The sequence below is a fragment of the Lactuca serriola genome, chromosome 7, assembly GCF_051521515.1.
Source record: "Lactuca serriola cultivar US96UC23 chromosome 7, Lser_US96UC23_V15, whole genome shotgun sequence".
Lineage (NCBI taxonomy): Eukaryota > Viridiplantae > Streptophyta > Magnoliopsida > Asterales > Asteraceae > Lactuca > Lactuca serriola.
In genome coordinates this window covers 94,147,400-94,159,639 of record NC_136414.1, presented here as the reverse complement: position 1 = coordinate 94,159,639, position 12,240 = coordinate 94,147,400, and the positions used below count along the sequence as shown (strand labels likewise).

Here is a 12,240-nt window from a genome sequence, read left to right as displayed (position 1 = left end):
TGCCCACATTTTAAGTCTTGTTGTCAAAGAAGGTTTAAAAGATATAGACACAAGTATTGCTCGTATTCGATCAGCTGTGAAATATGTTAGGTCTTCTCCGGCTAGGCTCCAACGCTTTAAGGGATGTGTTGAGAAAATGAAAATCGAGAGCAAAAGCCTTGTTTGTCTTGATGTTGAAACAAGGTGGAATTCAACATACTTGATGCTAGAAAGTGCCATCAAGTTTCAAGATGCTTTTGATTTATTGGAGGAGCAAGATAGTAAGTACAGGTCTAAGCTTTTATCATTGAAGAGGTTGCCTAAGGAAGAGGATTGGGAGCATGTTAGGTGTATGTTACCTTTCTTGAAAGGTTTTTATACATCTACTTTGCGTATTTCTGGCTCTTTGTATGTAACTAGCAACAACTATTTTCATGAAGTCTTTGGCATTGGAGCAATAATAAAAAAAAGATGATAGCAAGTGATGAGGGTTTTAAAAAGATGGCTGCTAAAATGAAGGAGAAATATGATAAGTATTGGAGCAATTCATCAAACATTAATGTGTTTTTATTTATTGCTCCAATTCTTGATCCATGATACAAGTTAGGTTATGTTTCCTTCATTATTAGCCAAAGTTTGATGAAGAAAAAGCCAAAAATTTGTGTGATCAAGTAGAGAAAGTATTGCGAGACTTGTATGCTCATTACTTACATGAAGTTGGAGTTACTAATGAAAATCCAACTACTAGTTCCGGACATTTTGAAGAAGAGATTCTTATTGATGTTGATGATGATCCGACAACTTTCTTGAACAACCAATACAAAAGATTGTTGGAAGAGAACTCAAGTGGTACAGGTAATTTACAAGTTGTGTTTCTTTTAGTTTTGTTAGTTATACTTACATAATTAATTTTTTGTTTACTTTAATATTTGGTGATAATTGTAGCTGCAAAATGCGAGTTGGATTGGTATTTGAGTGAGCAATGTGAGTCTTTTGACAACAAGTTCAATTTACTTAGTTGGTGGAAGAAAAATCAAGCAAGATTTCCGGTTATTGCGGCAATTGCTAGGGATGTTTTGGCAATTCCAGCTTCAACTGTAGCCTCAGAATCTTCATTTAGTACCAGGGGACGCATTCTTGATGCATTTCGTAGCTCATTGACCCCCAAAACAGTTGAAGCATTGATAAGTTCTCAAAATTGGCTTAGGTCCAAAAATGTTCCTATTGATATTGAGGAAAGTTTTGAAGCTCTTGAAAATTTTGAAGCCGGTATGACTTTGTTTTTATAGTTCTTATAGTTTCATGTTTTATTCAATCTAATGTTTAATTTTTTGTTGTTTCAGAAGTGAAGGACTTACCTCAAGCTATATCCACTCTTACTGTGGATGATTGAAGTTTTATGATGGTAAAATTTTATATTTTTTTGTGCTTTAAAATGTTGTTTATATGCAGTTTTTTATTATAATTTTATTGCTGTTTCCTATACATTTTTGTGCTGTTTTTGTGTGTTTTTAAGCTGTTTTGTGCAGTTTTTTGTGATGTTTTGTGCAGTTTTTTTTAACTGTTTTGTGCAGTTTTTTATGTGCTGTTTTGTGTTTTTTTGAGCTGTTTTGTGCAGTTTTTTTGTGATGTTTGTGATGCTTTTTAAGTTGTTTTTATACTATTTTATATGTGCTGTTTTTTGCTATTTGTACTAAATATATATGTTTTTTTGCAGGTTTGGTGCTTATTTTGAGACGAGTTGTTGTTTTTTATTTGTCGAAGGGTTAATAGAATGTTTTTTATGTTATCAAACTAGTGTTAAACACTTTTAAAATATCTCTTGTTGAATTATTTTGTTTTGGATGATTTTGTTTTGAATGAATATTTTACAATTGACTTATTATAGCTTGTATTTTTTGATTAATTTTGTTTTTTACATTAAGCGGGTAACCGTGAACCGAACCGTGGTTACCCGCCTTTAAACGGTGCGGTTCGGTTCGGGTTTTTGCACAATTCGGTTCGGTTTCGGTTAGTGCATATAAGATACCCGCCCCGTGATAGCGGTTTACAATTTTATTACTATCTGAGCCGAACCGCCCCGTGAACACCCCTATTACTAAGGATGCTACCAGTCACTCTCAAGGGAGCTGCAAAAGACTGGTTGAAAGCACTTCTACCTGGTAAAATCACTACTTGGGCTCAAATTCGTGAGAAATTTCTAGATCAGTTTTGCCCACCTTCCAAGATAGCTAAACTCAAGAAGGCAATAGCCAACTTTGAGCAACAACCGGGGGAGTCAATATACGAAGCTTGGGAGTGCTACAAAGGGCTGTTAAGGAATTTTCCTCAACATGATCTTAATGTTCAACAAGAGAAGTCTATTTTCTATGATGGGGTCAATGTTATGACAAGGCAACTGCTTGATTCTCAAGGGCCACTGACAAAGAAAAATCCAAGGGAGGTCAAGGAGTTAGTTGAAGAATTCGCAAAACACTCTCGTGAATACCACAACCCAAGGCAAGATGGAGCAAAAGGCAGTGGGGGTGCACATTCTGAAGAGATGGCTACTATGATGGCGATGCTCAATACTATGCACCGGAGATTGACCCAAATGGACTAATCAATTCTTGCAATAAGAGTTGGATGTGAGAAATGCAGTGGGCCACACTTGACTAAGGATTGCCATTTGGATGAATATGGGAACAAGAAGGCTCAAGTATGCTACTTAAGATATACGAACGCTTCTGGTGCACGTATTTCCCTACCACCCTAGATGGCAACATAAGGACATGGTTCAAAACGTTACTCCCTGGTAGCATCTGCAACTTCAGCCAACTGAAATACCTCTTTTTAACCAACTTCATGCAACTATGAAAATACAAAGGCGATTGTCACTCCATTATCGGGTGTAAGCAAAGGGAAGGGGAAACAGTCAAAGACTACTTCACTAGGTGCACCAAGGCAACACTAGATGTCATGGGGCACGGTGAAGGATTGATTGCAGGAGCGTTTACTTGGGGGATACTTCCGGTTTCACTATCCCAGAAACTTATGGGCAAACAACCTCAGACGAGGGCAGAACTAAAAGACCGAGCGGAGCGTTTCCTACGCCAAGAAGAAGGTGAAGCGTCAAAGCAAGCACACCTCAACGCCATGTCTTCGTCGACCAGGAAACGGCACCACCAGTCAACCTCCCACCACGATTCCTAGGGGGTAGGTTCTCAGGACGAGACAGGCGACCACATGGACGATTCAGACCTTTCACAAGGGATGAAAGGCGAGGAAGGTGAGCAAAAGTTTATGCCGTCACCGAAAAACCACCAGCGAAGGGTACTAAGACACGATATTGCGAATACCACTAGAGTAGGACGCACGACACCATGAACTGCTCGGTTTTAAAGCAGGAAATGGAGGAAAAGAAGTTGAAGGGAAACGTGATAGAAATCGCCAAAAGTCTGCGAGTTAAGTTCGACGCAGAAAACCCTAAAGACAATACAGGGGGTAGATTACCTACAAGAGATACTCATGATCTACCATAAGCGGGGGAGAGCGGAGTGCACAAACAACGTGCAAAGCATTACAGAAACCATGCAAGTGTTAACTTTCTCTACAACCGTCCCAAGCCCAGCTGGATGGAAAGGAGACAACCCCCTCGTTATACAGGGGTCCATTCGAGATACCATGATCCACCGGGTATACGTCGACACGGGGAGTTCCACATACATCATCTACGAGCGTTGCTTCCGGCTACTGCCGAATGCATGGAAGGGGGGATTGAGACCGACAGTAGGCCAGTTCACAGGATTCACAGAGCACAGCCTGTAGCCCTTAGGTACGATCCACTTACCATTCACGCTTACTAGTCAAGATACAACCAAGCGGCGGACCACTCTTGTTGATTTCGTGGTCATACGACACCCATCTTAGCACAATGTCATATTGGGACGAACCGCCTGACTAACTTTTAGGGCAATATCATCAACGATTCATGGAATAGTAAAGTTCAACACGAGCCATGGCCTAGGGACAATCCTAGCCACCCCTCCAAAGGAGCTCAAATGCTATGAGATTATGCAACCAAAGGACATTTCAACTGAGGCCAAAAGGCCAAAGACGGATTCATTGAGTGGTGGGGGAGATAATCAACAGAGAGTACACAAGTCAGCAAGTAAACGTGGGAACTGCCCTCCCTGCGGCAGTAAGGCAAGCGCTGATCCAAGTGCTACAAAAATACAAACACATGTTCGCTTGGACACCCACAGACATGGTGGGGGTCGACTAGGGGATTATAGAACACAAGATAATGATAAAGCCAGGGGCCAAAGAGGTAAAAAAAGAAGCGAGTCTAGGGAGGAGATCGAAACAAGGCAATTAATGCAGAAGTGGCCAAGTTAACCAGTGTCGGGATCCTTAGGGAAGCGATTTTCCGAACATGGATCGTCAACCCAGTAATGGTCAAGAAACATGATGGTAGTTGGTGCATGTGTATTGACTACTCAGACCTTAACAAGGAATGACCCAAAGACTGCTACCCATTGTCGGAAATAGACCAAAAGGTGGAGTCTCTACAAGGGTTCTAGTGGAAGTGTTTTTTGGATGCATACAAGGGATATCATCAAATCTTAATGAGCAAGGTTGACAAAAGAGAAGACAACCTTCTACACAGATCATGGTGCTTTCTGCTATACAAACCGGAGCAACCTACCAGCGGCTGGTCGACTCTCTGTTTTCCAATCAAATCGGTAGAAAACATCGAAGTTTATGCCGATGACATGGTCATCAAAAGCCCGAATGAACAGAGACTGTTGCACGACATGGAGGAGAGATTGCGAACCTTGGAAAAGTCTAAGATGAAACTGAACCCTGAAAAGTGTACCTTTGGGGTAGAAGAGGGGTAGTTCTTGGGTTACTATGTGACAAAGGAAGGAATCCTGTTGAGCCCAGTCAAAATTGATGAGCTTAAAGACACACTCTAGCCAAGCACACTAAGGGACGCCCAAGGGTTGAACAGTAAACTAATAGTGCTCAATCCTTTTATCTGTAAGTCATCCGAGAAAGCCATGCCTCTATTTCACACGCTCGAGGGATGCATTGAGAAGAACAACTTTCGATGGACGTCGGAGGTTGAATTCGCACTGCACACGCTCCCTATGCTAGCCAGCCCAGTACCAGATGTGACGTTGCAGGTCTATCTATCCACGTCAAGGGACGCTATTTCATTAGTATTGGTAGTCGAAAGGCAAGGAACACAACTTCCGGTCTACTTTGTGAGCCTAGCCCTGTAGGGACCAAAAATCTGTTGGGTTTTGAGCAATCTAAGACTCCTAAGTGTACATGCAACCCTAAATACCTTGGATCTATGTTTTCTCTATTATACATGCAAATATCAACTTTCCAAGGTATTGTTCTATTCTAGCATACAAAACTTTGAATAACACAAGTTAGAATAACATACCTTTTGTTGGTGCTTGTCTTCATGAAGCTTGAGTGCCTAGTGCCCCAAGTGTGACACCTCAAATGGTTCACACAACACCATAAGCACTTGGAATAACTTATAGATAAATTAGAACACTTCAAGAATCGGCTTGCCCTCCATGCATATCATATTCACCAATTTTCCCAAGAAAGAGATCATTATATAGTGTGTTACAATTAGGGTAAACCCTAATTGTCATGGCTATCCATTTCCATGGATCCATGGGTTCAAATACACCATGGAGCATCCAATGGGTTTGAGCCCAACTTGATAATCCATGGAGCATTAGCCCACTATATAAGTATGAATGATTTACACAATCAACCCATATATTTAATTAGTCTTCTTTTGATCACATAATTAATTCTAAATTAATTACTGATCAATACTGATTAAATAATCTTATTAATATATTAGAACTTATAATATATTAATAAACCTTAAGTGTTATTTCTCTCATTTTAGTCTATCCAAGTGCATGATGCCATGCAACCCAAATGGACCATGCCGGGTCGGGTCAAGTCTTACCAATTATAGTTATTGACTTAGACATTAATCTCTTTGTGAGATGTATATCAATTGAACATGACTTTAATGATTCTCATTTCACAATCCCAATCCTTATTGTAAATGTAAGAATACAAAGTTCTTATCATTTACCGTAATCTATGCAATGATCCTCTTGTAATGATATTCACACAAGTCACAAAGACTTGGCAACAAACATTACAAAGTATTCCAATGGAAAGCAATTCCATGGAGATGAAGTCTCAAATTTAAAGTACATTCCTTTGAACATCCTTATTTGCATTAAGTTCTTTAATCTTACACAGATTCAAAGAATAACTTCCACCTATGGAAACAATTCCATATTCCCATCTTTACCATCACTTTTGAACAAGAGTTGCCTCTTTCCAAAATATGTCAATACGATCCTTACTCTATACTTCCAATTGTCCATGAGTAACCAAACTTTGGAAAACCCCAAATTGTTCTCGACAATTGCTTAATCATCTTAGTCATATCCAGTTCTAATCCCTTTTCCCTTCTTAACGCCCTAAGCATTAGGAAAAATTAGAATGGATGAATATTATAACACATGCAATCGATCCTATATCCGAAGCATATGGGATACGATTCATGCTATAAATTTTTTATTTGCCATGTTCTCATAATTCGAACTATGAAGACGGATGCCGTAATCATAATCGAATTTGAGAAAGCAACATATATAGAAATTCCTTATGTTGAACCATTCCAACATAACATTCATATATATTCTTGACTAAATTTGATTAAAATCTCAATCTAAGCTTGTAGAATTGGAATGAAGTATAAATTTCTCTCCCTTAATTATAGTAAAACAACTTTTCAAAGCGAGTTGAAACTTTTGTTTTCTATAATTAACATTGCTAACTTGCAACATAATCATCATCCTCCCACTAGCATAATGATTATTATCTAACTAGCATAACACTTTATGCTCCCACTAGCTTTGACATGTACGTAGAAATCAGTCAGATTTCAGATACTAGATTGCCTTGATAAGACTTTATCAAATCATACTCCTGGAGTCTAACCCTTTCCTTAGATAGCTCACATGTGAGTCAAAACCTTTTCCATTCTCATTAGTTAGTGTGCCGGTTAACCACACACGCTCCACTAACGACATGAGAATGCAAACTTCACACTTGCTATCCACTTAAATCTACTTAGTGAAAGAGTTTCCTCACTATCATTTTCATGAATCTGAGAGAAACCTTATGACACTTAGATTTTGATGGTGTATGTGTTCCTATCCATGTAAATTTGAAATAACCATAATCACACAACAAGGTTAGTGACAAATCCAAATTCATATGGACAGAACTTGTGCAGTCTTAATTTCTTGCCACCTGGTAGCATAAGGGCCTGCCATTGCTTCCAAGTTGTTATGCAACCAGTTGAGAACTCTCAGAACTCCAATGAAAAACCAACTTTAACTGGAATGGGCACATAATATGTCAACACGATAGGTTACAAACCTCAAGTCATGGTCTAGTGATTAACAAAACTCTTGATTAGTTCTTGAATCTATCTTAAGATCCTTTTAAGACTCCCACTGACCTCTTGACATATAAGATTCTCTTTGTCAAGAACCATTCCTCGACAAAAACGAATATTCAAGAGTTAGTGCAGATTCTTATCAAGTTAAACACTTCTCATAATTGGTCTTAGTTGGTCTTTGTTTTATCCAAAACATCACAACTTACCAATTTCAAATGTACAAGAGTAAGAACACATTTTACTCTACATTTAACAAGTGTTTTAAACCTTTATTAAGATTATGTCACTCAAGGCTTAACTTGGAGTATGACTCTAAGATTTAATTTTGGAACAAAGTATAATTTATCTTTTGATCTAACCATTTCAACAATTCACGATTCCTCTCCTTAGTCAAACAAAATGAAGTAAGGTGTCCTCAGAGGATCAATTGTGACATGGTTTCATAATCACAATGATAATCATAAAACAAGATACTCAAGTACTTTCCCATCTCTTCAGATTAGAAAAACTTTTATCTTTCTGCCTTATTTGATTCTTCTTACTCATTATGTATATCATTGAAACTTCTCCAATGATCCAGAACTATACTTAAACTTGTAAGTATAACCACATTTACTTAACTTTAGTAAATCATAATGAATAATCTTATCAACTTTGTGGTGGACTTGATCAGCGCACACCCAAGTGTATCCGATCCCTTTGTCCTTCACTTGATTCACATATACATGTGAACAAGGAATTAGACTTAATTTCCCAAATATATAAAAAATTCTCATGATCATACAATACAAGTTGCATGATTCCAAGTTTCTATCCATCTGAAACTTGGGTGATGAGAATCTTTCCTTATTTGGTAAATTATGTCACTTCCACTAATGAAAGAATCAAATCCATTTACCCATATTGTTTATCAATGGAAACATATAATCAACAATTTTTCACAAATGCCATTGTAAGGATACTTTAAAAAAGTCAAAACCATTTTTCTTATATTTTAAAACTTTGCGGAAAAATTTAACCTTACAATCCATATGGAAAACTTGTTGTTATCTATTCCTAAGCAATATATCATAACACTTAAGTAACAACTCAAAATTCTGATCACCGAACCACGCGATCGAAATCCATCTTCACGATCAGAATCAGCATATACTTCCTTTAAGTGTCTTCACTTTTTCTTTGATTCTTAAAACATCAACATGTGACCTCATCACATTATGCAATAAGAATCTCAGAATAGAAACTTAATAGAGTTAGACAATGGACTTTACCTGAAGTAGAGTCAAACCTATTGACTTTACCATCCTTAAAGATGTTTCAGGTAAATTGAGCAGCTTCGCAACCAATGTCTTTCCTTTGGCAACAAAATCTTATGGACTCTTTGGAAACAGTACATGGGACTATCACAGACTTAACCTTTCTCTTTACCATTTGGTCAACCGAGTTGACTATGGCCGATCCCTTTCCATTGGGAAGAGAAAGTTTTTCCTGGACCTCCAATGTCAATGTCCAAATAGGTTTGGAAAGTAGATCTTCCAATCCAATTTACTTTACAAATGCTCCAAATCACTGCTGATTTAGTATCATCTAGCAAATAGGTAAGATCATTAAGGTTCTTGTCGCGACCTGTCATCAGGGAGTGACTGAAGAAACAAGTCAGCAGCCAGCTACCTCGAGACTTCGACACCCGAGTCTCCCGACTTGTCAATATGTGGCTTAATCCCCAAGATCTAAGCACATATACACTTTGCTTGCCAATAGGGATTGAGTGACTTAGAACTTATCAAGTCTTAAAACTTGTGGGATAGGGAGATTTATGATTTCTAGTCCCACAAATGCCCAACAAAGGGATTGATCTTTCACCTTCATTGCCATTTGGGATATCATCTTCATTAGGAAGCTTGTTCCTATAGATTTGGGAAGACCATAGCTGTCTAAACTAGACATCTATAATGGGAGAAATTCAAGTTAGTTGATTTAAAGTCCTTAATATAACACCCAATATGAAATATTAAGGCTAGGACCCAACAACCTATTTATAATTGGAAGAGGGATGCCGTAATCCAAATTATAAAATACTTGAAGGTAGGTAAATGACGATTTACCAATTTCCACCATGAAAACGAAATATTTTATTATTAGGTTTTATTGGTTTTGAAACTCCTAGATCTTTTTGAGATACATTGAACTTTTTAATGGCATGTTTGAATCTCGATTGTGCCCTCTCAAATTTGTGACTGGGATGCCGAGGATCACAAACAAGGTGTGAATAACCATACAAATTGACTTGGTACCCTTAACAATATTACCTAATCGATGTGCCGGTTAACCACACATGCTCCACCGATCTATAATAAAGTCAAGTTACCCTTTGCCACTCTTACTAGTCCATGTTAGTGTGCCGGTTAACCACACACGCTCCACTAACGACTTGGTATGGTACAAAGTGTAATTTTATGGGCTAGCACCTTTTCACATTTTCCTAAGTAACTAAGCTTGGGAATTTATAAGTGTTTAGTTACGTAGTATTTTTCATTATACTTTTAATGAAGGGAGAATTATAGTCCATTCCTACCCGTTCGGCTAACGACCCTCCACCAGTCAAGGAAGCGGTGGGTGAGAGTGGAGAACCATTAAACTGCCATCTTATAGGCACTAACCTTATACCCCCCTTATAGACCGACTTCGTCAATGAGGCCTACTAACGGTAAGATTGACTTCCTCTTATACATATCTATATAATTAAAATTATAATAATAGTATAAGGGTTGAATTTTAAACCTTTTAAAATTTCAATGTTCAATTTGGAATTAAAGTATACATGAGGAATAACTTTTCAAATTCCAAAACTTGAGGGCAAGTTTTGAAACTATTTCAAGACTCTTTAAATCATAACTTATGAGTTTAATGGTTCATTAAAATGAAGACTCTTCATTTTAATGTAACCCCTTATTCTTTAAAAACACTTTAAAGAAGTGTCTTTTCAACATCCATAACTTGAGGACAAGTTATGGAGTCATTAAACTATTTAATGGAAAAAACTCTTACATTTTATATAACCTACAAAACTTTTATGAGTTTTTAAGATTCATAAATATGAATTTTCACATAACTTGAAGACAAGTTACAAAAACATATTTTATGAACTTCTTCTAGACTAATATGGATTGAAAACAACTAAAACATAATTTTTTCATTATCAATCTAAACTAACTCATAAATCAAGGAAACATAAAATTCTTGAAAATTCATAACTTGAGGACAAGTTATGAACTCCATACAATTTTCAACAAGATCATGAATTATATCAACAAACAATTTGCACACAGTTCCTATGATCTAGCAAAACTCATAAGCATGATCATTCATAATCAACAATTTTCAAGAATAACATGAACACATATAAACTTGAAACTTTTATTATAGCATTGAAATTGGTTTAACATAATCATTACCACATTCAAAACAAGTTTTATAACCCCAAAATAGTCAAAGGCAATGATTCTAGACCAATTCCAGCACCAAAACTCGAAAATATGCTGTCTGGGGGTCCAACTCGTCGAGTGCATGAACAAACTCGGCGAGTTGGATGCATTTTGCCTTGGACTCGTTGAGTCCCTTCATGGACTCAGCGAGTCTGCTGGGCAGACAGCACCAAAAGTAGATTTTTAAGCAGTTTAAGCAAGTACAACAAGAAAACAAGCCTAGGCTCTGATACCACTGTTGGGTTTTGAGCAATCTAACACTCCTAAGTGTACATGCAACCCTAAATACCTTGGATCTATGTTTTCTCTATTATACATGCAAATATCAACTTTCCAAGGTATTGTTCTATTCTAGCATACAAAACTTTGAATAACACAAGTTAGAATAACATACCTTTTGTTGGTGCTAGTCTTCATGAAGCTTGAGTGCCTAGTGCCTCAAGTGTGACACCTCAAATGGTTCACACAACACCATAAGCACTTGGAATAACCTAGAGATAAATTAGAACACTTCAAGAATCGGCTTGCCCTCTATGCATATCATAGTCACCAATTTTCCCAAGAAAGAGATCATTATATAGTGTGTTACAATTAGGGTAAACCCTAATTGTCATGGCTATCCATTTCCATGGATCCATGGGTTCAAATACACCATGGAGCATCCAATGGGTTTGAGCCCAACTTGATAATCCATGGAGCATTAGCCCACTATATAAGTATGGATGATTTACACAATCAACCCATATATTTAATTAGTCTTCTTTTGACCACATAATTAATTCTAAATTAATTATTGATCAATACTGATTAAATAATTTTATTAATATATTAGAACTTATAATATATTAATAAACCTTAAGTTTTATTTCTCTCATTTTAGTCTATCCAAGTGCATGATGTCATGCAACCCAAATGGACCATGCCGGGTCGGGTCAAGTCTTACCAATTATAGTTATTGACTTAGACATTAATCCAACAAAATCAACTACCCAATTATCGAGAAGCAGGTGCTCTCCTTAATCTACGTGGCTCGGCGACTTCGCCGATACTTTTAGGCCCACCAAATAGAAGTATTGACCAACTGTCCGATCAAGAAGGTACTCTTAAAACCAGAGACATCTGGACGCCTCACAAAATGGGCCATAGAACTAGGAGAGCACGACCTATTGTTGTTTATTTCTAAAAATCTGATTTTTATAAGTTCAGAAATTACCTTCTTCTACAGTACACTGTTGATCCATTACTACCATCAAAACATCATGTGCCTATTGG

General features: G+C 37.3%; 1 non-coding gene across 1 annotated transcript; it reads right to left on the bottom strand.

Moving 5' to 3' along the window:
* Nucleotides 1-2,212: 2,212 nt before the first annotated feature.
* LOC145065178 (small nucleolar RNA R71) lies at nucleotides 2,213-2,319 on the bottom strand. Its single transcript, XR_013688325.1, has one exon. It is a non-coding gene; the product is annotated as a small nucleolar RNA R71 (small nucleolar RNA).
* Between the last annotated feature and the right edge of the window lie 9,921 nt (nucleotides 2,320-12,240).